A 24,944-nucleotide genomic window follows, 5' to 3' on the forward strand; every position below is an offset into this window, starting at 1 on the left:
TTCTGTTGTTGTTGTTCACCTGCTGTGATTTGTATTATGCAGATGAACATGTAAAGTGACTGGGAGGCAGACAATCTGTAAAACACACTGATGACCTTCTACGTGACTGAACGCATCTCTTGTTCAATGAGGCGAATAAAAGAAAAAACAAGCACTCCATGTAGGGTTGCCACAGGCAAAGGAACTATTCTTTTTATAAACATATTACATTGATGTGCTTGGTCTTTACAGTAAATGTCAGGAAACAGGGAAAAAAAGTCTAGAAATGTTCCAGAGTCCAATGGGAAAGTAGTTGTTTTGTCCAAAAACTATAACACATTAAACAGCAATAAAAGGTCACATTGTAGACACTAAAGCTAGCTAATGCAGCCTGAGAAATGTCTCAAACAATGAACAAGATGTGTTGCTGCTTCAACCCGACGTGTTTCTTTACAGATGACTGAGTGTACACGTACAGTATATGTCTTCTTAAAGGCGTGGAATATAATTGACCTATGATTCAAGCCTTGCATCATTCACAACACATCACAGAAATGATGACTTACACGGCTCTCTGCGTGCGTGCCCTAGTTAAATAAAAAGGGTTCCTTTATGTGGAAAAGGCCAGGGTGTGTGTACCGAGGGAAACTCAACACAGCTGCATCTCGTAACTCTACCACGAGACAAATGTCACAGGTGTGAATTTTCACCCAAGACAATAACAACTCAATCCTCAAAGGGAAATGTGTGCAGCTTGGGTCATGAGCTGAACTCGCTTTGCACTTCCACCTCTTAATGACGCATTATTCTTTTATGTGCATGTTAATGGTCTGCAAAGACTAAAATCCCAAAGTCCCCCCCTGCTTGAAACGCCTCCATTGGACTCCTTTGTTGACTTCCGTAAGAAAATGACATCATTATGCAACTCTCTCTCATCTATTGGCTAGCGCTCAAACACATTGCACGTGAAAGGCTAAGGGGCGGGACATCTCTAAGCGGTTGACCAATCACATCAGAGCAGGCCAGCTAACCAATCAGAGCAGACTGGGCTCTGGTTTCAGACAGAGGGTGAAAAGAGGTGCTGCAGCATTCAACATTTTGAAAATTAAACTAGCAAACATCACAGTAGAGGCACAAAATAAAAGATATGAACCTGAAAATGGGCAGAATATAATATTTCCTCTTTAAAGTGTGGATAATTTCCAATGTGGGAATATCCTCTAAGCAAAGGTTCATTCAGGAACTGATTTGAAAGATTTTCTATACTGAGAGAAAGGAGCTGCATTATGGAGACACAAAGCACAACAGCTGCACACTGAGATTTCCTTCATGACGGGTTTAAACATGAACGTGTGACACTGGGCGAGGTGACATGTAACGGGAGAGGTTTCAGCATGTAGATATTGGGAACAAAGGCCTTAGAGCTCTCCGGGGGAATATGAGTCAGCACACACACACTTACACTGGGCCCATTAGAGAGGCCGGATCACTGCCATCCCGGCGGAGCCTTTACAGCACGATACGTGTGTAATAAACTCACATTATCTGCCATAACCCACACTGCTTCTCTGCTGATTTCCACGTCCATTAGAGGCATCTACACACAAGCGCCAACTAACTCTGCTGCATTCACTGAGAAGGCAAAGAGCTACCGTGATTCTTGAAGGCAAGGCAATTTTATTTATATAGCACTTTTCAGCACGTGGCGATTCAAAGTGCTTTACAGATTAAAAGCAAAAGACATTTAAGAACAAATACAGCATAAATACATTATTAAAAAGGCATTTAAAAAAACAGGCATAAAAAGCAAAGATAATGAAATAAAATAAATAAAAACAGTAGGTACAGAATACATGACCAAAAGGCATACTGTAGTGTGAGTATGGGCAGCTCAATTAAAAGCAGCGGCAAATAGGTGCGTTTTTAATTTTAAAAAGTGTTTCGGCGGACGTGCACGATTTGGGCAGTTTGTTCCAGATTGTCGGGGCATAATAAATAAAAGCTGCTTTTCCATGTTTAGTGGTTATTCTCGGAACAGAGAGCAGACCCGACCCAGAGGACCTGAGACTCCTGGATGCTTCACAGTGATGGAGGAGGTCGTCTATGCCTCGGTCCTAAGCCATTTAGTGATTTAAAAACTAGCAATAGTAATTTAAAATAAATTCTTTGGCAGACTGGAAGCCAGTGTAATGATCTCAGAACCGGAGTGATGTGAAGCATCTTAACTTTTCCTATGGCCATATTTAACACTACATAAGTAATGAACTAATGTTAAAATAATGTGATAAAGTACATTTAAATAATAAAAGGTAAAAACTACTGTAAGTATCATTTTTGATGAATCGGTTTTCCTTTTCCTTGATTTATCATTTGGTTTATAAAGTGTATCCAAATGATAAATAAATAATCATTTTAGTTATTTTGCAGCAAGAATACCTTAAATGATCTTTAAAATGTGAGGATTTAAATGGTATTGTTTGAGTAATTATGTCGTTGAAAATCTTAGGTCACAGGCTTCTTCAACCATGCAACACAATAATACAGATAAGCATACAATATTAAAGTATACTATAAATATACATGATAATAAACATATTTATTTTTTACTGTTGGTCCAGACATTTGAAGATGGCACTTTAAACTTCAAACATGCATTTTTCCAAAATCGAAAAATATATTTTGCACATGAATCGCCTATAGCTGTTTGAGTACAGATTACCAGAGACCATAGTGATGTGTTCAACATCTTTTTTAAACCAAAATGTGAATATATTAAATGGTTCAGACTGGTTGTTGGAAAAACTAGACATTTGAAGATGTTACTTAAAACATCGATTTGATCAATAAATCAGGAACATACTCTGGATAGTCATCGCCTATTATTAGTTGTAAAACAATGTCTATAACATATTTCCAAAGGCCCAGGTGATGTCTGCAAATATCTTGTTTTGTCCAAAATGCTAATATATTTAGTTTAAAATGGTACAACACAGAGAAAAGCATCAAATCACTACATCTGAGAAGCTGTAGAAGAACAATATGACTTAACGCAATTAACTGACTGTTAAAATTGTTGCCGATTCATTTTCTGACACTCTACTCATCAAATTAACCATTTAGTAGCGCTGCTCGATTATGGCAAAAATCATAATCTCGATTATTAAAAACGATTATCCATTTACTTTGAAAACATCCATTTACTGAAAAAAAATGTGAACAGTATGTTTTTAACGGTTGATTACCCTGAACTTTAGGTATAATTCAACTGAAAAACCAAAAAAAATAATAATCTTTTTATTTCGATTATGTTGTTTCATAATCGTTGCAAGCCAAAAATCGTAATTGCGATTAAAATACGATTAATTGAGCAGCCCTACCATTTAGGTTCCAATACAATCCCATAACACTCCTACTTCTGAATGAATGACGTCTTCATCTGAATAAGAAACCAATACTCAACAATTCTTGTGGTCAAGCAATGCATCAAAACATGAATCAAGATCCCAACAAACGGTCTTATCTTACCAAAGTAATGATCTGCTCTCGAGTCCCTGCGTGCAGACCCGAACTGCATCAGACGACTCATCCGAATCCACCCACCCTCCAGTGCTAAGTGTTACCCAGCGTGGAGCACCATGTCGCTGGATCTTTGCCCTCCTGCTCGCTGCCTCTCGGCCCTGACAAATGTGGTGTGGGCTCTGCCTATTCACATGATGTCAGCAGCTGCCCTGTTGACAACAAGCCCACTTCAAAACACAAGGGAGCTGTATTTCCTCATCGGGGTTAGCATTATTGTTCCTCTCTCCGGTCCGCCTCTCATAAATAAATAAAAAGCCCTGTCCATTGAACTCTGGTGTATACACCTTATTTCCTTCCTCTTCTTATGGGAAGCTTGTGTGTGACGTCCTTATTTCCCCTGCAGAAGTGAATATTGCAGCAAGCTTTCTCTGCTGGGGAACACACACATCTCTCCCACAAAACAAAAAGCTTACTTTAGAGTTTCAATCTTTTCCTGGGGAACACACACATCTCTCCCACAAAACAAAAAGCTTACTTTAGAGTTTCAATCTTACTGTTTAGGTCGCAGCAGAAGTCTCCATCTCCTCTGTCAGACATGCTGAGTCATCACGGATAACGCTGGATGCTCCATGCAATTTTCTATCACCTCCCTGAGCAGAGTTACGGAGAGTGATCGCTGCCACTCTCGCATAATTGGCAACCTAAACGAGTGCACTGAGCTCCTGCGCCTGAAGGCATTATGAATCAGTCAACGAACAGGAGATAAGAAGCCTGACCGAGGCTATTAGCATCAACCGCCGCGTGGAAAAGTCTTTAGTGAACTGATGAATAAAACAAAAGGCCCGGGTGAAGGCTGCTTCTTCACAAAAAGCTACAGACAAATCAAAAATCAATCGTTGAGTTGTGTTCCCCTCTCCACACGTCGGAGCACTCTGGAGATCAATTCCCTGCATTGCTCGGGAGATCAGTGAGGCAGAAAGAAATGCATATGAATGGCTTCCACCATTTCATAAACAACACACACTCTCTGATGTTAATTATAGATTATTTTGTTTATTCAATTTGTTTTTCAGTTTGTAAAATGTCAGAGAGCAGTGATTTTCCCTAAGCCTGCGGTGGAGACAAATTAAATTACCAACATATCAAACCAGAGTTTTTGCATGAAAAAAGGTTGAAACTGTTTCTCCTGATAAGTTGCATTGGATATTCTCTGTTGATGATCTCCTAATTGTAAAAATGTAATTTATGAAGACAGTAAATGTAATATATTGAACAATGTGACGAAGTATTTTCAAATATATAAATTTCCCCTCTGTGGGACTAATAAAGGTATTCTGATAATGAAGGACAAACCATTTTTTTTGTAAATTAATCATGTCTACTGCCTTCTACTTCTTATATTACTACACTTTACAAAAGCAGTATGAAGGCTGAAATATAATATCAGAACAATTGATCATGAAGATAACGGATGCAACTACCAATTACCTACAAATTATTTTCTTAATTAGTCGATTTATCCACAGAATATCTGCAGAAATATCCCATTCCCAGAGGGACATCTCGAATTTCTTGTTTTTCATTTCACACACACAGATATTCCGCCAACTGTCATAGAATACATTAAATCAGAAAATATTCTCATATGAGAAGCAGAAACGGGTAATTTTTCTGAAAGGATTGCTTAAACAATTACAACTGAAATGGTCGTATCATTTTCTCTCAATCCGCTACTAATTGTTGCTATAATGTGCAGATGGAAATAAATCCAGCACAAAGCTGTTTTATGAAAATGAAAGACCCACAGTGTTAATGGCTTTAGATATCCGCTTTGTTCAAGCTTTCACCACGCGTGTGGATCGACTCTCAGCTCCCTGCCTGACAAACTTCAGGCTAATATTTGCTCGCTGTGGATTAGAAGGTCAGAGATGCAACGAGGTACGAAAGCCTCTGGGTCAGAAAAATCTATTAAAACTGTGAAGGCAACCTGTGAGGTTAAGCGTGCAGGTACAAAAGGTCTGATGACTTTTCTCCAGGTTAGCAGGATCAATGCTGCAGGTGAGCCGCTGTGCTTAAACACTAACTCACCAGTAAGAGGGCTGATTTAATAGAGTTAGAAACCCTTAACGGTTATAGTGGAATAAAGTTAAACAATGCTACACCCTTTAATGCACATTTTCAGGTTCATATCAGTATTTTGTGTCTCTACTGTGTAGGGGTGTAACGGTTCACAAACATTTCGGTTCGGTACGTACCTCGGTTTTTAGGTCACGGTTCGGTTCGGTACGTTTTCAGTACAGCAGAAAAAATTATCACAAAACATTTTTTTAAATATTATTATTAAACTGTGAATAATGTATTCACTCAAATAAATACAAAATATAATAAAATAAACATTAAGGTGCAGCATTTCGATGAACTGAAATAATCTGTATTTGAACTGCACTGTACTAGTACTCACCTAAGCAGCCAGTTTGACATTATGACTTGCTTGTCATTGTATTTTCAACTTTTTTTAAAGAAAGATGAACTTGTCCACATTGCTTGCCGAAAGGGCAGATCAGCTGGCACTAACAATGTCTCCTGCTGTGGAGAACACCCTCTCGCTAGGGACAGAGGTAGCAGATACAGCCAGGTAGCTCTTTGCTAACATGGCAACATAAGGATATTTGGCATTTGTAATAGCTTTGGCTTGGTCTGAGCTTTTTGCGAGTGGTGGAGGCTTAAATGCTAGTGGGAGTTGGGTTTGCACTTCAGTCATTTTTCTTTTGGTACCGGTGATATTCACGTTCGGGTGATGCTTTTTCAAATGAGTGTGCAAGTTTGATATATTGCCAGCCGCGTAACTAATTTTAGTTGAACAATGCCGACAAACAGCTTTGGTTTGGTCGACCTGTCTTTGTCCTTCATCCTTGTACGTAACTGCGAAACCAAAATGTTCCCAAACCGGAGACTTCAATGATGCTGGAGGATTTTCGAGCTCAACTTCGCCATTCGCCATTTCGACAGTTCCTCAAATTACTGACTAAATTTGAACGCATCCCTCTGATCAGCTCTCATAGTATGCCTCTCGTCCAATGAAATGACTTGGTCGCTCTATGACGCGTTGAACCCAATGTGAGCAAATTACTCTGAATGCATGCGCAGCACCTGAGATTAATTCCAAAAAGTTGTTCACGTTCTCAATTTTTTAAGTTTTACGTTATATTCGTTCGGTACACTTCGGTACACACGTGTACCGAACCGAAGGGCCCGTACCGAAAAAGCATAATAGAGACCCTTTAACAGCTGTTCTGTTAATTTTGCACTTACTGCAGATATTGAGATATCGGATTGGATTGTCTTCTGCCTTCTGAAAATAGTATTGCTTTAAAAAAAAAGCCACGAATAAGAAAGAAGTTTCCCTTTAAAAACACAACATGTATTCACTCACAAATATCCTCCCTTTGAATCATCACTTATGACACACCACAATTGATGGTGAGATCCTGCAGCCCTCTGCCTGGATTTTCTCTATTATTTTTATTATGCTGTGTTTGGGGTGTTTCTCTGCATCGAGCTGTCACTCCTCTGCCTCTTCAAAAAGGAATAATTGATAATATGTCAGAACAATCTGACATAAGTGGATGTGTGTGAGTAACAGGAACAGACAGGAGCAGCTACAGTGTACATCATAGTACATGTAGAAGCTCACTGCTGATGTTCATTTCAATTGAGTAGTTAATTTAACATCCCTTAGTTACTCTAGCACAGGGGTGCCCACACTTTTTCAGCTTGGGAGATACTTTTAAAATGAACAAGCCCAAATGATCTACCTACAGGGCCGCCCCTGCCCAATCTGTGCCGCGAGCGAGGGGGGGGGTGCTAGTGGACTAAATGGCGCGTAAACTGTGGTGAGCTTACACTAATTGCGCAGCATAAGCGCATAATAGTGCGCCGCATGTGCACTTCAGATGAGGAGGTGAGGCCCCCTCATAACTGCATGAACCTGTATGGGACAATACAACTCAGACTGGCTTACCTGTACGTCAATCAACTTGCAAATGCCGATGGATGATTGGGTAACTTTTAAAAAAAAATTGAAAAAAAAGAATGTTTTCTGCGATTGACGTACCGGGCACCCCTGTCCTAGCCTGTAAACAAACATAATTTGGTTGAAAAAACATGTTACATTAGAGTAGTTTTTTCAGGTTTATAGGGACTATCAGTGGATATAAGCTGCTGGGAGATGAGGCTGAAATGGCGGAGGTAGGTTGTTTAGTTCAGCACTTTGCACAAGAATAATAAATGCATTTGTTAATATGTTCTCCATATGAACATGCACTAAGAAGGCGTGGATGTAATGCATTTGCATTGTTACATTAGTAATATAATGTGTAGCACTTAGCAGAGGAGCAAGATTACTGAAGCCCACTAGGTGAAGGGAGCCTTTTGTACGAAGCAGCTGTCCACAATCTGTTGCTGGAAAGTCGATCAAATGACCACAAAAGACAACAACAAAGAGATGCTCAACAGACACAAAAGCGCAAATTGTACACAAAGACACAAAGCAGCCAGAGGCGTAGGACACAAAAAGGCCACAGAGAGATGCAAATAAATACAAAAACAGGCAAAACAGCCATGAAGAGATGCAAGAAAGCAAATAGCAGATCTCCAGATACTTCAAACTATTGCTTTGAGAAAATCTCAAATGACTAAGTGTTACCACCCAGATGACCACATCACATTTATGACCTGCCTCTGCACAGGAAGTCGGTCATGACTTTCAGTTAACACAAATCACACTCATCACTGAACCAGAAAAGTAAAGCTCACAAACAAACACTTATGTAACATGTTTTCCTTTTCTAAATATGTTTTCATTAAAAGCAGTGACTTCCTTCTCTGACCGAGCACAAACTAGTAAACCAAAATGTCCTCTCGTTTTTTTAAACAGATGGCAGGAGAGCGTAGAAAGCCCTAAAGAGACGGACTTGATGTTCCCTTTTGTTAGCACAGCTCACTTAGCAACAGCTGGGTCAATCAATATCAGTCCTTAAGCATCATAATATCCCTTCACACACACCACAGCAAGAGTAACAAGGTCACACATACGAGGATTCCATATCCATGTTTGGAGTTAAGTGACGGTTACATTACCAACACTGTGTCCCGAGGCCCCGAAAACTGTAAATAAACCGTGATCGATGAAGGCTTTTACAGGCGAGAGGACGGACACACCAGACTGTGAACAGAGTGTAGAAACATGAGGCGAGAGGGAATCCCCGCCTGGTGAGACTGAGTCTCATCAACCAGCCATGACTCACAGCTGAGTCAGGAGCAGGTGCTGCGAAGGGGCGCTGGAAAAGGACCGAGATAACAACACCCTCCAACCACACCTTAAAAATAAATCTCACATCTCTATCTCATCTAAATGTTGACGCAACTGCTCGTTGAGAACAAACATCCTCGAGACTCTTCACAAGGAAAACAGAAATGTGTCGGGAGAAACTGATTTCATTACCAATTATAAAAACTATAGGAAGCAAATACTGTAAAAAATAGTTGGAGTTGATCTATTTTTAGCTTTTACTTCTTCTCTTTTTATTTTATTTTATTACCTAATAACTTAATTTACTAGATTAAAATACAAAACATAAACTTTCTTAACATAGTGACATCGATATGTAACACTTGCTCTTCTATTGGCTAGCGCTCCAACACATTGTATGTGATAGGTTAAGGGGCGGGACATCTCTAATCGCGCATTTCCACTGCAGAGCCTCGCACGGCTTAGTAAGGTGTAGTTAGGCCTTGATAGGCCTGGCTCACTTTATGCTGCGTTTCCATTACAGTTTAGGAACTGGGGTGGTAACTATAGTAACGCAGTGTAGGTGGAGCTGTGACGTCATCTTCAATGCGAAACACAAAACCAACATTAGCCGTTAGCTGTTAGCCCTCAGAGCTCAAAGCTCCTCATATCTGTTCAGGAACTAGACAAAAGTTAAACAAGTACAAACCACCGACTGTCTGTGTCATGGCGAATACAGTCGCTGGTTTATTTATGTCTGTTTAGGCCGTTGTTGTGAGTGTGGACGGTCGGAGCATATATAACGTTAGCTTAGCCAATCTCCATTTAGACAACACGCATTTTAAAAGGTTTTGCGCCTGCCGTCTGTCTACAGACTTGTCAAAGCATTCATTCATGGTTTTTACTAACCGGTATCAGTATGTTGTTACTTCGGCATCATTTTGAAACGTTTATTACAATTAAATCACGGTCAAATATGTTCATTTTGTTGTAGTTGCCAGCGATTCTCTCACTAGTTTAGCATACTCAGCCCGGTTGTTGGCCCGGAAAGAACCTCGAGAGCCAGAAAACTGTGAAAAACTACCCGCTAGCCGGAACTACGGCTAGTGGAAACGCAACCAAAAACGGGCACGCGTCGTAGTGGAAATGCGCCATAAGTGGTTGACCAATCACAACAGAGCCAGCCAGCTAACCAATCAGAGCAGACTTGGCTCTGGTTTCAGACAGAGGGTGAAAAGAGGTGCTTTAGCAGAACACTAAAGCATGGACATGTCACAGTACAGACACAAGATACACATATGAAAACCTGAACAGCATAATAGGGCCCCTTTAAAATAGCAGTATATAAAGTCATTAAGATGAGCTTCTTACCCAAAGCTGTTTATACATTAATGCAGTGTTTCACCTATATACAAATAGTGGCGGCGCAAAATAATAATAACTTATTATTTTTTTCTTAAAATAATAATAAGTGGCGACCCTTTTTCATTTTTGATTGTTTGTTATGTGGATTTGTAGTACGGTATTTGTGTTACTGTATGGTTTAAGGTGTATTTTTGCTAAATCTTGAGACATTGCCACCGTATGTACTAGGCAGGGCCAATTTCTGGCATAATACACAGGCGGTCGCCTAGGGCGCCAGATCTGGGGGGCGCTGCTCTGGGAGGGAAAAAACATTTTTGACCGTTGGCGCTCATCCAAATGTTCGGCCTAGATGTAACAACATTCATAATTAAGTAAATGTAACACCCTTTTCACCCCGGTTACACGTTTAATTTGCCCTGTGTGCTCAAAATGCACCAGATTGAAGCATTTTACTGTAAAATGTTCGAAAAAAAATCTTCCCAGGGGAGCATACCCCCGGACCCCCCTAGAGGATGTGACGTCCACCCCCCAATTCAAACATGTTCATACAATACTGAATACATTTGAAGCCATTTTGACTTAATATACCTATGTCAATAAGTTTCTGTTTTTGCAGTGTATTTGTCTTTTGTAGAGATTTTTCATTTATTCTTTATATAAAATGTCGCCTAAAATGTCACCTAGGGCAGCAAATTGTCTAGAACCGGCCCTGGTACTAGACCTCAAGAGCCTTTCTTGTGCTGACACATAGAAAGAAATTGGCGGGGCGCACTTCGCACGCGCACACACTAAAAAATTCCACACGCTCCGCGCTCACATTATGCTTGGCCCACGTGCCTTAGCACCGCTGCTATGACTCCATCCTAGGGGAAAAACTGATTAATGCATAAAAAAATCCAAGAATGTAATATACATTTTTCTAAAATTGTCCATTTGACACAAGCAATTATTTTGCTTTTTGTACGGTTGACTTGGATGCTTATACTCGATTTGAATGAAGTGTTTTTAATTGCGATACAATATTTCTACACTTTAGTTTTTCTACTTTTAAGTAAGTAGAAGATCTGAGTACTTCTGAGTAAAAGTGATTCATGCCTCTTGAGAAAAACATCTCTGAGAAGTTATTATCTTGTTTACTTTTCCAGCCACATTCATTTATGTCTGTGTAAGCTCCAGGCTCTCAGGGACATTATCAGCATGTGGACATAACTCTGTGAAAGGTGCTGGGTCCAAGTGGAAAATATTTAGATGTGGGTGCTCTGCTGAGTGTCTGGAAAAGTACCGAGAGCTGAAAAAAAAACGTCTCACTTTTCAGACATGGTGCTCTGAAAGTCTGTTCTTGTCTTGTTATTCCTTTTAGTTTACTTTAAAATGTCACAAGTTTGACACAGTGCATCAATCATTTTAATGAGCGGACAATTTTGATAACAAATTGTTTTAGTTTGATTTGCTTCACACACAAAATGGTGTTGGGCTTTGGTCTGTTAGTAGGACAAAACAAAAAATAAATTCAATGATATTATTTGGTGCTCTAGAAAACTATGACGGGTATGTCTTTCTAGAAAACAAATCTGTAGATTAATCAAAAATGAAAATAACTGTTAGTTGAAGCTGTTTGTATGAAATCAATTTCTAATGTCGCTTTGAATTACAATGATATAAGATAAAGAAAACCAGTAAATATTTGAGGCATTTGCGATTGTAAAACTGATTTAAACAACCATAAATGTATATCAGCAACATTACAATAGTTGCTGATTAGAAAAATAACGGTAATAATAATGAAAGAAGTAAAATTAAATAGGAAATGGATGAATAGGTGAATTAATCATAAAAGAAAGAGATGTGTGTGTATATGTACATATGTAGGGCTGTCAAACGATTAACATTTTTAATCAGACTAATCACAGCTTAAAAATTAATTAATCATGATTAATGACCATTCAAACTATGTTCAAAATATGTCATTTCTTTATGTATATTGTTGTGGGAATGGAAAGATAAATGAAAAAAGGCAGATATATCCATTTAACTTACAGTAGGTTTATTATAACATTTTTCTGTGTGTCAAAATGAAAGACAGCCCACATACCTATCAAATCATCAAACCGTGGGGTCTTAATTCATTACGTGTTGATTTCTATCAACGGGGGAGTACTTCAGGAAAGTCGACGGGGGGGGGGGGGGGGGGGGGGGGCTAGTTTTAACCACAGAGTGTGAACGTTGTGATCAGCTGTTTTAGCGTAGTTCTCCAGTGAAGGGGGGGGGGGGGGGGGGGGGAGAGAGAGTCTCCTTCCGCAGCCGGTTGGCGTAGTTTTTGCACAATTCCGTTGTACAGACCAACGTTAGCAGCAGCCCTGTCTGTGCACACGGAGACCGACTCTATCGTCCGGTGATCTAACCGCCTTCTGGAAAAGCTTCACAAGTATGCCGGTACGCAAATGCGCTTTGTGACACAAGTGACGGTACGCATTTCAGATTACGCACATAACCGGGTACCAGTTATGTGCACCCCTGTACTACAGCAAAAGTATTCTCCGTCGGGACTTCGTGCAACAACACCACGCCGTTATCTTGATTCTGATTGGCAAGAAGACATTATCAAAGATGTTCTACGTGACAAAAGTTTTCAAAACCGTTTCTGGTCTTCGGTATTTCCAGACAAGTGGCTACTGGAATCAATCTTACTAACTGCTGTCTGTGCAATTCTCGGCGCGAGTTGGCGGACTTTATTTTGCTTACTTTAACATTATTTTTCATGGTGGGGCTAAGCCATTTCTTGGTATGCGTGTAGCCTACCCCAGCCATACCCTGGCGCTGCCACTGGTGGGATGTATGGGGCGGGCCATTCTGCACATGCGTTAAATATTTTAACACAATTAATTCAAAATATATGTATATGTATATATTCATATATGTATGTATTTCATTATTTATCTATTTACCTATTAAACAATGAAGCAGTGGCGGCCGGCCCATAGGGGCGCTAGGGGCGCCGCCCCCCCTCTTCCCAAATGTTTGATTGTCATTAAAAAAAATATATATATATATATATATATATTTCCAAAAAATATATATTTTTTATTTTTATTTTTATTTTTAAAGAACAAGGTAAATATTATATAATTGGTATCAGTAAAATGTATAATCTACAATACAATCTCGTTTAAAATTGTTTTACGATGTCCAAAGTTACTGATAAGTCACATGTTTCCTGACTGGCCGCAGCGTGTATCATTACCCTCTCTCGTCCGGGCGGTAGAAAGAAGCCCTCAGCCAGAGCAGCAGCAACCAACAAGCTGACTGTTGCTATCTGGAAACTATGCCGCCGAAACATAATTTTAGCCAATCAGCGTCGTCAGATCTGATGCTCAAAGGGCGCCCTTTCAGCGCCCTGACCTGTGAGTGGTTTAGACTCGTATCCAAGGTGACGCTACAGTAGGGGATGGCTGCTTCTGCAGGTGTAGACTCCGGTGCTAGTGGATCGCCGGAGCTGTAGATTAACATTTACATGCTTATTGTAGTTGTAAGGGCAATGCCTGTAGCACCATGGAGCATATGTGTGGGCTGGACCTGTATTTTACAGGAAAGGAGTGATCAGAGTGTCGAGTTGTCGATTCTTGTTCAGTTTTCATCTTCCTCACCCTGTCAGATTTTGAGTCGCGCGCGCTGCTAAAGAGACGCGCTACCATGGAAACCAAACAATGGTGTACCTGTATTAAAGTCCGAGTGGAAACAGTCGTGAGTAAATCTGATTTTGTCAGAAATCGGGAGTCTCCTGATTTTAAATGCCCTAGTATGTTTGTCACCATTTCCATAGCCCCACCAAAAATATTTTCCACCAGCCGCCACTGCAATGAAGCATACCTATAATATGAAGCAAATCATGTATAAATACAACGCCATATGCATACATAAAATGTAACTGACACTGTAATCCCCCTACCCCCCACCCTTCATGTTATGTCCTGTCCTATTTGTGGTGTGTGAGCCATGTCCTTGTCCGTGTGTTTTTGTCTTTTAAAAATGTTTAATAAAATATTTTAAAAAAACAATAGTTGCTGATATACCTAAAGTCATTTGCATAAATCCAAAACGACATCCAGATTATTTGATGAGGCAATAAACACAAAAATGCTCTTAAAATGCAGCTTTTCTAGTTTTCTGTTTTAGATCATCAAAATTATTTGGTCAAAGGATAATTGACAGATTTATCAGTATCAAAGTAATGTGAGTGCGGGTGCAGGACCTAATAAAAGTGTGTAATTTAAAAATTACTTTATTGCGGTGTAACTAGTAAGATTGTTTTCATTATTTGTCTAGAATTGTAAATAAAATATTAAACAATCACAATTTCCTAACACCCACGTAGGGCTGCTCGATTATGGCAAAAATCATAATCTCGATTATTTGGGTCAATAATTGATATCAAGATTATTAAGAGCGATTATCCATTTACTTTGAAAACATCCATTTATTGAAAAAAATAAAAAAAATGGAACAGTATGTTTTTAACAGTTGATTACCCTGAACTTTAAGTATAATTCAACTGAAAAACCAATTAAACCAATTATGGTTTTATTTCGATTACGTGGTTTTCATAATCGTTGCAAGCCAAAATCGTAAATTGCGATTAAAATACGACTAATTGAGCAGCCCTACACCAATGGTAACGTCTTGCTTGACCAACAGCACATTTTGGGCATTTTTTGCTAAAACAATTGCCCCTAAATCAGAAAAGTTAATTCCAGGTTCGTTTTCTTTAATTCAACCTAACATGAATAGATTGATTGTATTAGATTCAATTACAAGCCGTCTCCCAAGTCCCATCAGTCTTCAGGTGTCTCCGCATCGAGCAGCTGCTGAGCCTCACTGCTGTGGAGGTCGGTGATTTTCCTCCTACTGTCTATTCTATTTATTCTAATTCTATAGCGAGGTTGCCAGGTTCTATTTCTGTGCACACATTTAACATCATGAGACTTCAGCAGGAAGCAGGTGGTTTGTTTGCCTGTGTTGTTTATGCCCTGTCTTTTCCCAGGCTCACACACACACACACACAAACACAAACACATGGGGGCTGAAAAAGACCCTTGAGTTGACAACGAGTAGGAGGATGAGGAAGGTCTGGAGAAAGATTAAGAGATGATGATGTGATGGAAAGCAGTTGAGGAAGCATGATGACGAGAGGAAAAACAGATGGGGGCAGAGAAAGAATGCATGAGTGTTTATTGTGCTTTCTAAATAAGGAAATGTGCCTCGCTGGCTCCAATGTTTTCACAACCAAAGAGAGAAAAGAACAAGAACAACAAGGAAAAAAAGGAAAAAGGATTCTGCTCGGCTATGCTGCAACACATCTGTAACAAAATATATGATTTGGTTCAAAGCTACGTCCACCTGTTAGAGAGATTTCCCCCATAACTCCCCCATCTAATACAGAAGGCTTCTTTGCATGACTACACCAAAGCATCAGAATTAGAAAAATATATATGATCAAAATACTATTATAAAATATTATTTATCCCGGGGGTGAATTTGATTGTATAACAGTTGCTCTATTTAACTGCACACATGCCCAATAATCAGTAACAGAAACATTATATATATTAATTATAATATAGTAAAAGTATTTGTAATATTATTTTTCCCCAGGGACGGGGAAAATTGGATTTCATAACAGTGCCTCCATTTTTAAATAAAATATATAATTAAAAATATATGAGAAGCTCAAGTTGAAATGTACACATTGTTCACTGCATATTTAAATGTAACATTAATTGCATTAAAACATAAGTAAAGTAAACATAATAGAACAAAAGAAACAGAAAACAAAGCAATAAAAGAAAGAAAAAGGTGAGGAGACTTTCCCACTTCACACATCGTCTCTTTGATCAATTAACTCCCTACAGAAACAGCTTTCAGCCGAACGCTGCTCACAAAGCAACATTTTACTTCTCTAACCACAACTGCTCTTTCTGCTGAATCTGGAATAATCTGCTCCTCTCACCTGTAGCGACGGTCGAGATGTGGGAGATGTGTGCCGAGTAATACCACTCAGCTGCATCCTCACACTTTTCTCCCACAAGTCTCGGAGGATGTGGGCGTCATGTGATTCGATTTGCTGAGTTGACGAGGATAAAGAGACACATGCGTAACCCTCTCCGTGAGCAAACACATAAAAAAGAAAAGGACAGAGGCAACCGTTGCACTCTCCTCCAGGCCGAGATAAGGAGGCCATCATTCATGTGGGTTTACAGGACAAACACATTCAGCTTTATATGCAGAATAAACCGAATGATACAAGAGCAGCATTCAGATCCTTTACTCAAGCAAAAGTAGTAATACAATAAAGTTAAAGAATACTATGTTAGTTTAAATTCAAGACGTTAACTTCTAAGTATTCAAGAATTAGCCTGGCCCGAAGTATCGTCAGCAAACGACCTTCAAGTATTAAAGTTATTGATCTGCAGAAAAAATACGCCTGCCATTTTTTATTTTATACATTATAAGCCCATGTAAAAGTATCGTCAGCAAAATGAACTTTGAAATTAAGTATTAAAGTTATCGCTCTGCAGAAAAAAAAACATTATTATTTTTGACATTATAATCCCATGAACACGCACCAATGCATAGGCAGCATTTTACAGTTTAAGATGGTTGATAGTTAATTACATTAGGGCTACAACAAACAATTGTTATATGTATCGAATAAACTTAATAAATAATTCTGTATAGAAAAAGGTGAAACTGAACAAATTAAATGTACCTTAAAGAGGACATATGTTTATTTTAACGATCATATTTGTATTTAGTGCCTAAGTGTGACATGTCTCAATGCTTTAAAGTTAAAAAAGCTCTTCGCTCTGATTGGTTAGCTGGCTGGCTCTGTTGTGATTGGTCAACAGCTTAGACATGTCCCGCCCCTTAGCCTATCACGTACAATGTGTCGGAGAGCTAGCCAATAGAAACGCGAGTGTTACATAATGATGTGACTATGTTCAGGAAGTAAACACAGGAGTCCAATGGAGGCGTTTCAGGCAGGGGGGGAAGAGAGAGACATTTTAGGATTTAAGCCTTTGCTGACACTAAATCCAAATAACACACACATTTAAAAAGCATAATAGGCCCCTTTAAGTTTTCACGTTATTGAACAATTACAAATGACCAGTCAAATTAAGAGTTCACAATAAATGAATTTCCAGTGAGGGATAGAAAAGGAAATGCTTTTAACAGGCAATGACGCTGTACAGTTATTTTAATGACAGCAGCAATATATTAAATGTGCCTTCTACTCTCTGGGAGCAACCTTCTGTCAACATCAGTAAGTGTTATTCCTGCTCTGGGATCATCATGAAAGGTTTCAAATATTCTATCACAAACTGAGCATGAGAATTCCCACAGTGGATCAAATCAAAGCGAAAAGCAGATCACAAGCTTACGATCCCCCGTCAAACAGTGAAGGTCACGCAGCTCCTTTTTATACCCTGCAGCATTTCTCAGTCTCATCACTTCACAGGGAATTAAAAACAAGGCCACTCCACCTAAAATAATCAACGCTCATATATTTTCACGAGGGGAGATTGTCATCCCAGTAAATCATCGTTTGCTGGCTCGCGAGGCGAAAACCGGACACGTCTGAGTGTGTTTTACTTCCACACCAATTCACATGGACGACAATGCTTTTACATAATGAGGTTGGATTAAAAATGATCACGACAAATAGATTCAAGAGTAGTGTTTATTCAACACCTCGACCCTCTGTGTGCTGATGCTGTGGGCCAATGCAGATTAATTAAGTATATAATACAATGACCTAATGATGAGAAACAGATATGTGTTGCATCTTTCAACGACATCCATTATCAGGATATCGAGAAAACATGAGGGGATAGATGAGGGTCCTACTAATGTATAAACAATAACAAATGGGTATTTTCCGTAGCCACTCGGTGTGTGTGAGATGCAGGCTGTGACAGGCTATTTCAATTGGCTCGGACAGTATAAAATATTTTCTGAGCCAATTTTCAGCTGGAATCAAATCTACCAAACACATTGAAGTGCTACTCCGCCCCAAATCTATCACGCTCGTTCCCTGAGGGCATAATGAGTCAGTAGTTTGATCCATTGCAGAGGCTGTGGTTTGTATTTCAGAGTCGTTACAGTATACACGGTGACCCAGTTTCATGGAGTACAAAAAGTTATACAACTTCAGACGCTTGATTGAGAAAACTGTCTGTTGTCAGTGTGGTAAGTACAGTGTGTCCTAAACTCTGTCCAAGAGAGTTTCCATCTTAAAGTATGCAAGCAAGGCAACGTGTTAAACATATTTTACAATGAATATAGTGTTTCATACAAGAGAAATGATAGGTGGATTGAAGATATGCAATTAATAAGTGATCAACTTTTTTTAAGATTCAGTTCATGGTTTTTAAGAATTAAAAGTTAGGTAGGTAAGAATGGAGAAACCAGCTCGAGTGCGCTAGAATTTGAAAGTACACAACCGGAAAAAAATCTGCCCCTTCCTTCAGACTTCCTTACAGAGCCCCTCCTCCAACACAAGAACGCGCACATGACCAATGAGGGCACGAGATAAGTTTGTGCACAGATGGAAGGCTGACAGGCAGGTAGGCCATTCAGTTATTTTAGCCGAGCCGGCTTAGATGATTGGTCCTGCTTTTTACAGCGTCACGGCTTCCACAGATAATTTTTTTGTATATATTTTTGTCAAAGCATTAAATGTATTCGTTGCTATCGGGATGTTATGAGCATTCCATGGAATATAAAAACAAATGTTTCTGAAGGGAATTACCTACCCCACCTTAACATTAAAACCCAACTTTAAGGTCAGAAATCTAAAAAGGTCGAGCTTCTCAAATGTCAGGATTTATCATTTGTATCGTCTCGCATTAAAGTAAAAGGAGACTGACTCAGGGGTAAAGCTCCTGTAGGCTTGGGATGCATTGTAAATTTGCATTGGATAGAAGCATTGGCTAAATTAAATGTCATGGAAATGTAAAGGAGACGAGTATTCTTGCGTTTTGGAATTCTGGTCAGAAAATCATTTGATGACATTACTAAACTAAGTTAATCATACAACCCAAAAAAAACAGTGTAGACTACGACTCATGACGTCGGACATGAGGTGAAAATAAAGTTGTGTTAACTTCAAGAGAAAAACATTTACTTCAAGACAAGGGAACTGAAAGTGCTAACTAATTTCCGAGATTTGAGACTATTTCCTGCAAGACCCAATGCCTTCTCTCTTGCATAATGGAGGACTCCACTCAAGGACATTTAACCCATCCTAGAAATTAGGAGCATTTGGCACCAAATATGAATACATATATATATCCACTGCACCTTGGAAACAGGGAGTCCAGTACTTTGCTTAAAGGCACTGCAGTGCCAAAGATGTGAACTATTACCTCAGCAGCTACCGGCCCACAATCCACTTGGGATCTTCAGGGGCATGAAGTTGCAGCCCTGAGCTACTGCTGCTGCCCCAAACTAACGAATGCTAAGCCTATGTTAACTACAGTCCTTACTTGAGGCATATAATCAAAAGGGCTTATTGCATATAACCAAACCACTTTTCAAAAAGAAAAAGACAAGAGAACTGAAATAGCAAAAATGCTAACTCATGTCGGGGTTTTGAAACTATTTCCTGCAGGTCTTCATAAAATGAATGCTGTCTGTCTTGCCTGAACTGACAACAATAAACCAGCCTTACGTTCACACGCTAATGTTCACATAAGAAGTCATGGCCACATGATGAAAGGCTATACAGTAGATAAGTCTTGTTTGATGCTGTGCGGTTTCTACTCTGCCTCAGGTGTCCTGTGGACCCAGGAGGCTTATACAAATAAAACTGCTAATTAAAGAAGGACGCTGTGCTGTGTTCACTGTCCCTTCTGAATGAACAGTACTCACATAAACAGAAGCTGTTGGTTGTGTTGATTAGGGGTGTAACGGTTCACAAACATTTTGGTTCGGTGCGTACCTTGGTTTTTAGGTCACGGTTCGGTACGTTTTCGGTACAGCAGTAAAAATTATCACAAAACATAAAATATATATATATTTTTTTTTATTATTATTAAACTGTGAATAATGTATTCACTCAAATAAATACAAAATATAATAAAATGAACATTAAGGTGCAGCATTTCGATGAACTGAAATAATCTGTATTTGAACTTTACTGTACTAGTACCTAAGCAGCCAGTTTGACATTGGGACTTGCTCGTCATTGTATTTTCATGTTTTTTTTAAGAAAAATTAACTTGTCCACATTGCTTGCCAAAAGGGCAGATCTGCTGGCACTAACAATGTCTCCTGCTGTGGAGAACACCCTCTCTAGGGACAGAGGTAGCAGATACAGCCAGGTAGCGCTTTGCTAACATGGCAACATAAGGATATTTGGCGTTTGTAATAGCTTTGGCTCGGTCTGAACTTTTTGCGAGTGGTGGAGGCTTAAATGCTAGCGGGAGTTGGGTTTGCACTTCAGTCATTTTTCTTTTGGTACCGGTGATATTCACGTTCGGGTGATGCCTTTTCAAATGAGTGTGCAAGTTTGATGTATCGCCAGCCGCATAACTAATTTTAGTTGAACAATGCCGACAAACAGCTTTGGTTCGGTCCACCTGTCTTTATGCGTCATCCTTGTACGTAATTGCCAAACCAAAATGTTCCCAAACCGGAGACTTCAATGATGCTGGAGGATTTTCGAGCTCAACTTTATCTGCGTTCGCCATTTCAACAGTTCCTCAAATGACTGACTACATTTGAACGCATCCCTGTGACCAGCTCTCATAGTATGCCTCTCGTCCAATGAAATGACTTGGTCGCTCTATGACGCGTTGAACCTAATGTGAGCAAATTACTCTGAATGCTGCGACGCAGCACCTGAGATTACTTCCAAAAAGTTGTTCACATTCTCAATCTTTTACGTTTAACGTTATATTCGTTCGGTACACTTCGGTAAACACGTGTACCGAACCGAAGGGCCCATACCGAATATTTTCGGTGTGAAAACATATACCGTTACACCCCTAGTGTTTATACAAAAAAAAGAGTTGCGGTGAGGACTTATTTCTGATGCAGAAGTTAACATCTTAAGAATATCCTCGACAAAAAGATCGACTATGAACTACATAGCAGTCACAAGACTTTACGTCACCACTGCTAAGCTAAAGGCGGCTAATGTTTGGCGGGATGACGTTTAGTAGTCTCATTTCGTCACTTGTAAGCAACCGCCATTTTCTAAAACACATATTAACAAGTGGGGTATTTACTGATGTATTTTATGTTGTAGAATAAAACTCTTAAGATTGTTTTAACCAGACCTTATTTCAGGCATCTAACCGTTCAAAAAAACGTTGACCTCGAGGCAAGGGAACCGGAAATGGTAAAAAGCAAACTCATTTCCAGGTTTTGGGACTTATTCCTGCACCACTCTTTCAGTAGCTGCAGTAAAGAGTCAAACAGATAGAAAGGCACAACTTGACCAGGTGGAGACCTTAATCACCAGTTTTCATATCAATACTTCCTCCAGCTCCACCACTCCGTTAGACCCGTCTAACCTTGTCTACCTTGGTCTGCAGACACTGCAAAGAATACGGTTGGAGGTCAAAGGAGTTGAACCAACAAATCCCCGTCCACATAATATGTACACATTAAACCCAGGATTATAGAGGGAGGCGTACAAAAATAGAGCTTGAGAAAATTAGTTCCCATGGTACCAAAACCCTGCCTCTGTGTTAAAAACAGACTGAAGAATGTTGTTTTATGATCAGGGTTGAGGGGGAGGGTTGCCCTAAAAATATATGCCGTTCCAATTACTAGTTATCGGTAAAGCAATGATCAGTAAGGGGGGACTTTCTCTCACCCCCGCCTGAAACACCTCCATTGGACTCCATTGTTTACTTCTGTAACAAATTACATCACTATTACTACAGCTATTAGCTTCTATTGGCTAGCGCTCCAACACATTGCACGTGATAGAGATGGCCCGCCCCTTAGCCTAAGTGGTTGAACAATCACAACAGAGCCGGCCAGCTAACCAATCGGAGCATACTGAGCTCTGGTTTTAGACAGATGTGCCGTTTACACGGGAACTAAAACGGTTGTATCCGCTACTTTTCTCTTTCGTATAGCCCGTTCGTTCACACGAGGCCGTAACGGAAACGCGGAAACGGACCCCTAAAACGATAATGGGTCCCAAGGTGGATAGATCTGCGGACAGAACGCTCTGGGGGGCCAAACGGCTCCGTGTCTACGATAATTTTCCTGATAACGATGAAGCCATAGTCCCGTCTCTCCCCACCTCTGCTGCTCACTGCTGTAGCATGCTACAGATGTTAGTGCTAAATCTACAGCTCCTCTACCACAACCATCAGCAACAAGTGGACATGGAGAACTACATGAACTACATGTTGCTAAATCCACTGCGGAGAATAAACAGAAGGGCAACCATGGCAACCATGCTCGGGGGTCTTCTTCGTTGCTTTTGGTGTATTTTGTGGCGGAAGTACAGCGCCACTTACAGGCCCGGCATACACTACAGCGTCTCCAGCGCTTTCGAGCGGTCTCGTGAGAACGGAATACCTTTTTGATATCGTATTCGGTTCGTTTGCGTTTCGTTTGCGTTCCCGTGTAAATGGGGTCAGAGGGTGAAAAGAGGTGCTGCAGCACAGGCAGTATGAGAAAAATAGCTTTTTGAACATTAAAGCATGGAGACATGTCACAGTAGAGACACAACATACAAATATGAAACCTGAAAATGAGCTTTATAGTGCCCCTTTATACATTTGAAGGCCTATGGGCATAGATATGATCTCAAAGAAATCTGGAAGGCAATTCAACAAACTTTGAGATAAGGCTATTTTTATCTAAAGCTTTTCGTCATCACTTGAGGGAAGCTGCCTCAGATTCCAATTACAAGGACATGACTCTCAAACTGGAAAAACACTAATACAACATATCAAGGAAGGTCTTCTTTAAAGCACTCTGGCAAGAAAAAGAAAATGTGAAGACCAGTTGCGGAAAAACAACCACCCAGTAACCGTCCCTTCCCTGCTGTGTATACTTATTACAGGCACCAGGGGTACAGGGGTCCGAATGTTCTCAGGGTCATCATGTTTTTGTTGGCAGCCTTCAGCTGGAGGAGTTTTAACTTCCATTTACTGAGAGCAGGAAGAAGGGCTGTTGGTGAAAGTTGGTCATGCAGCACTGCAGATAACAGTACAAGTATTATCTAATTACTCATGATTTCTTTTCTGAGCCACTGGCATCACGGATTAGAAGATGCATAAGGCGCAAAGGTCTCTGGGGGACTAGCCTCTGTATTAGCTTTAAAATTAGCACATTTAATGTTAACAGTAGGTGGTCTGTCTTTTCTTTCTTTCTTGCTTGCTTTGATTTGGTATCTATGATTAAAAAGGTTCTGCAGGGATCTGTCCAAGGTCAGCGGGGCACGTGTGTCTCTGGTAGCAGAGGTTTTTCTTGCATCGCTGCGCTCCCTCTGTTCTGGCTGCTCTCCACCCCCCCTTTGGCCATTTTGAATGATAACAGACCATGTTTGGTTAGCTGGTGCAAAGAGAGGAGACAAGGCAGGGGGAAAAAAAGAAGATATATCTGACATCAGACTGGAGAGAATAATCTTAAATTCATCAAGTGGCTTAATCCCCTCATTTTATTTTCCCACCAATGTTAAGTACTTGAGGTGTTTTTGTTTCATTGCTTGAGTTAGAAGAAGTAGCATATTATCATTTTTTAATCAAAAGAGCTAAATATTCTCGAGCTCTAGCTTTGAAATAATGAAGACTAGTTAGTTTTCCTTGTATGATGGTAAACTAAATATCTACAGGTTTGATCAGACAAAAGAAGCTATTTTAAATCATCAGCCTGGGCTTTAAGTCATCGTACAAGCATTTTTAAATCAAGATTGTTGAGTGTAATCAGAAGAAATATCGAAATATTCGACATTTGCAGGCCTGCCTATTACCCTAGCTTTTTTCCTTAAGGTTAATTGTTTACTTTGGATCTAAAATCACATGGTTGCCTGCTTTTCTTTCCAAATTGCGGTATTTTAAGAGACTTGCAACAGCTTCCTTTAGCCATAAAATGCCAAATAAGAACAAACCTCAGTTCCACCCTTGTTTGTTGAGCTTGTCCCTGTCAAGACATGCCACAAACCATCTGTCGGCTGTATTGCAACACTGGTGCTTTATTTTAATCAGAACTGTTGGTGCATAGATTACATGTTCACCGCACTGCCTGAGATCTGTTTTGGTTACACACAGCCTGCCAGGCGACAGTGAAGCAAACCACCACAGGCAGGCGAGCAGCCAGTGTTTATCTCCACCAGTGCTCATGCCCAGTCACACTGGCACTTGCCCAGCAACACTCATGCAGAGTGGGGGGTCCCAGGATGCTCTCACCCCCCCCACCCTCCCCTCCTGCTGCTGAATCTCTAAGCACCATCTCCATGCAGCCCTGTCATTACCCAAGAATCTCCCCCAGACAGAAAAACAAGACAGACACCTTCCTTGTTCTCCCAGCAGCCAGGTTATTTCATGCTGTCATCACTGCCTTATTCCCTAATGGAGATAGGAAATACAAGTTGATTTGTTTTCAAACGAGGAGGAGGGGGTGCATTATCAGAGAAGAAAAGCAGAGATGATGAGAGAGGAGATGAGAGCTTTCAAAAGCTTTCCATGCTGTCATTAGCTCCCCTGAATGCAGCAGCTAATGTGTGGGAAGGACGTGCATGCCAGTCCTTTACTGTACACACACA

At 40.1% G+C, this 24,944-nt stretch overlaps 1 protein-coding gene across 3 annotated transcripts in view; it reads right to left on the minus strand.

Moving 5' to 3' along the window:
- pkig (protein kinase (cAMP-dependent, catalytic) inhibitor gamma) overlaps positions 1 to 24,944 on the minus strand; it is a 31,895-nt gene that overhangs the window by 6,351 nt on the left and 600 nt on the right. The window contains exon 1 of one of the 3 annotated variants that reach the window (XM_079676059.1): positions 8,638 to 8,755. The exons of 1 other annotated variant lie outside the window; for it this stretch is intronic. The gene's annotated coding sequence lies outside the window, so the exon portion shown is untranslated. Of the gene's footprint in view, positions 1 to 3,504; positions 3,660 to 8,637; positions 8,756 to 24,944 lie in introns of those variants that run through there. One more of the 3 variants, XM_079676063.1, reaches the window with a different exon arrangement.

This window comes from Notothenia rossii (genome assembly GCF_949606895.1).
Source record: "Notothenia rossii genome assembly, chromosome: 4".
Taxonomy (NCBI): domain Eukaryota; kingdom Metazoa; phylum Chordata; class Actinopteri; order Perciformes; family Nototheniidae; genus Notothenia; species Notothenia rossii.